Source organism: Stomoxys calcitrans, chromosome 5, assembly GCF_963082655.1.
Source record: "Stomoxys calcitrans chromosome 5, idStoCalc2.1, whole genome shotgun sequence".
In the NCBI taxonomy this organism is placed as follows: Eukaryota; Metazoa; Arthropoda; class Insecta; order Diptera; family Muscidae; genus Stomoxys; species Stomoxys calcitrans.
This window is the reverse complement of record NC_081556.1, coordinates 118,853,107-118,857,117: the sequence shown is the minus strand read 5'-3', so window position 1 is coordinate 118,857,117 and position 4,011 is coordinate 118,853,107.

Genomic DNA, 4,011 nt, shown 5'->3' with positions numbered 1-4,011 from the left:
TTCACATTTTATTTTTTTTGCATTTTTTTAGCAAAGGCTAACCCCTTATGGAAATTTTCAAATTTCGATGCGAAAAAATTATTCGAGTTGAGTATACAGTAATGAAGATTATGGCAAAAGATTCGGATTAGTGCAACTCATATGTTTTTTCTACACAAAACAAGCCCAAATTGCATAATTCGTATCTTTGCCAAATTTTTTTGTGCGTTAAAATTCAAAGTGGTTTTCAAGATCTAAAACGCTGTAACTCCTTAATTTTTTCGAATTACGAACATTTTCAAGCATTCCGCAGTTCGAAATTCGAAGACGATTCGAAAAATAAACAGAAATACTTAAAATTTCACATTTTATTTTTTTTGCATTTTTTTAGCAAAGGCTAACCCCTTATGAAAATTTTCAAATTTCGATGCGAAAAAATTATTCGAGTTGAGTATACAGTAATGAAGATTATGGCAAAAGATTCGGATTAGTGCAACTCATATGTTTTTTCTACACAAAACAAGCCCAAATTGCATAATTCGTATCTTTGCCAAATTTTTTTGTGCGTTAAAATTCAAAGTGGTTTTCAAGATCTAAAACGCTGTAACTCCTTCATTTTTTCGAATTACGAACATTTTCAAGCATTCCGCAGTTCGAAATTCGAAGACGATTCGAAAAATAAACAGAAATACTTAAAATTTCACATATTATTTTTTTTGCATTTTTTTAGCAAAGGCTAAAATTATGAAAATTTTCAAATTTCGATGCGAAAAATATATTCGAATTGAGTATACAGTAATGAAGATTATGGCAAAAGATTCGGATTAGTGCAACTCATATGTTTTTTCTACACAAAACAAGCTCAAAATTGCATAATTCGTATCTTTGCCAAATTTTTTTGTGCGTTAAAATTCAAAGTGGTTTTCAAGATCTAAAACGCTGTAACTCCTTCATTTTTTCGAATTACGAAAATTTTCAAGCATTCCGCAGTTCGAAATTCGAAGACGATTCGAAAAATAAACAGAAATACTTAAAATTTCACATTTTATTTTTTTTTGCATTTTTTTAGCAAAGGCTAACCCCTTATGAAAATTTTCAAATTTCGATGCGAAAAAATTATTCGAGTTGAGTATACAGTAATGAAGATTATGGAAAAAGATTCGGATTAGTGCAACTCATATGTTTTTTCTACACAAAACAAGCTCAAAATTGCATAATTCGTATCTTTGCCAAATTTTTTTGTGCGTTAAAATTCAAAGTGGTTTTCAAGATCTAAAACGCTGTAACTCCTTCATTTTTTCGAATTACGAAAATTTTCAAGCATTCCGCAGTTCGAAATTCGAAGACGATTCGAAAAATAAACAGAAATACTTAAAATTTCACATTTTATTTTTTTTTGCATTTTTTTAGCAAAGGCTAACCCCTTATGAAAATTTTTAAATTTCGATGCGAAAAAATTATTCGAGTTGAGTATACAGTAATGAAGATTATGGCAAAAGATTCGGATTAGTGCAACTCATATGTTTTTTCTACACAAAACAAGCTCAAAATTGCATAATTCGTATCTTTGCCAAATTTTTTTGTGCGTTAAAATTCAAAGTGGTTTTCAAGATCTAAAACGCTGTAACTCCTTCATTTTTTCGAATTACGAAAATTTTCAAGCATTCCGCAGTTCGAAATTCGAAGACGATTCGAAAAATAAACAGAAATACTTAAAATTTCACATTTTATTTTTTTTTTGCATATTTTTAGCAAAGGCTAAAATTATGAAAATTTTCAAATTTCGATGCGAAAAATATATTCGAATTGAGTATACAGTAATGAAGATTATGGCAAAAGATTCGGATTAGTGCAACTCATATGTTTTTTCTACACAAAACAAGCTCAAAATTGCATAATTCGTATCTTTGCCAAATTTTTTTGTGCGTTAAAATTCAAAGTTGTTTTCAAGATCTAAAACGCTGTAACTCCTTCATTTTTTCGAATTACGAAAATTTTCAAGCATTCCGCAGTTCGAAATTCGAAGACGATTCGAAAAATAAACAGAAATACTTAAAATTTCACATTTTATTTTTTTTTGCATTTTTTTAGCAAAGGCTAACCCCTTTTGAAAATTTTTAAATTTCGATGCGAAAAAATTATTCGAGTTGAGTATACAGTAATGAAGATTATGGCAAAAGATTCGGATTAGTGCAACTCATATGTTTTTTCTACACAAAACAAGCTCAAAATTGCATAATTCGTATCTTTGCCAAATTTTTTTGTGCGTTAAAATTCAAAGTGGTTTTCAAGATCTAAAACGCTGTAACTCCTTCATTTTTTCGAATTACGAACATTTTCAAGCATTCCGCAGTTCGAAATTCGAAGACGATTCGAAAAATAAACAGAAATACTTAAAATTTCACATTTTATTTTTTTTTGCATATTTTTAGCAAAGGCTAACCCCTTATGAAAATTTTCAAATTTCGATGCGAAAAAATTATTCGAGTTGAGTATACAGTAATGAAGATTATGGCAAAAGATTCGGATTAGTGCAACTCATATGTTTTTTCTACACAAAACAAGCTCAAAATTGCATAATTCGTATCTTTGCCAAATTTTTTTGTGCGTTAAAATTCAAAGTGGTTTTCAAGATCTAAAACGCTGTAACTCCTTCATTTTTTCGAATTACGAAAATTTTCAAGCATTCCGCAGTTCGAAATTCGAAGACGATTCGAAAAATAAACAGAAATACTTAAAATTTCACATTTTATTTTTTTTTGCATTTTTTTAGCAAAGGCTAACCCCTTATGAAAATTTTTAAATTTCGATGCGAAAAAATTATTCGAGTTGAGTATACAGTAATGAAGATTATGGCAAAAGATTCGGATTAGTGCAACTCATATGTTTTTTCTACACAAAACAAGCTCAAAATTGCATAATTCGTATCTTTGCCAAATTTTTTTGTGCGTTAAAATTCAAAGTGGTTTTCAAGATCTAAAACGCTGTAACTCCTTCATTTTTTCGAATTACGAAAATTTTCAAGCATTCCGCAGTTCGAAATTCGAAGACGATTCGAAAAATAAACAGAAATACTTAAAATTTCACATTTTATTTTTTTTGCATTTTTTTAGCAAAGGCTAACCCCTTATGAAAATTTTCAAATTTCGATGCGAAAAAATTATTCGAATTGAGTATACAGTAATGAAGATTATGGCAAAAGATTCGGATTAGTGCAACTCATATGTTTTTTCTACACAAAACAAGCTCAAAATTGCATAATTCGTATCTTTGCCAAATTTTTTTGTGCGTTAAAATTCAAAGTGGTTTTCAAGATCTAAAACGCTGTAACTCCTTCATTTTTTCGAATTACGAACATTTTCAAGCATTCCGCAGTTCGAAATTCGAAGACGATTCGAAAAATAAACAGAAATACTTAAAATTTCACATATTATTTTTTTTTGCATTTTTTTAGCAAAGGCTAAAATTATGAAAATTTTCAAATTTCGATGCGAAAAATTTATTCGAATTGAGTATACAGTAATGAAGATTATGGCAAAAGATTCGGATTAGTGCAACTCATATGTTTTTTCTACACAAAACAAGCTCAAAATTGCATAATTCGTATCTTTGCCAAATTTTTTTGTGCGTTAAAATTCAAAGTGGTTTTCAAGATCTAAAACGCTGTAACTCCTTCATTTTTTCGAATTACGAAAATTTTCAAGCATTCCGAAATTCGAAGACGATTCGAAAAATAAACAGAAATACTTAAAATTTCACATTTTATTTTTTTTTGCATTTTTTTAGCAAAGGCTAACCCCTTATGAAAATTTTCAAATTTCGATGCGAAAAAATTATTCGAGTTGAGTATACAGTAATGAAGATTATGGAAAAAGATTCGGATTAGTGCAACTCATATGTTTTTTCTACACAAAACAAGCTCAAAATTGCATAATTCGTATCTTTGCCAAATTTTTTTGTGCGTTAAAATTCAAAGTGGTTTTCAAGATCTAAAACGCTGTAACTCCTTCATTTTTTCGAATTACGAAAATT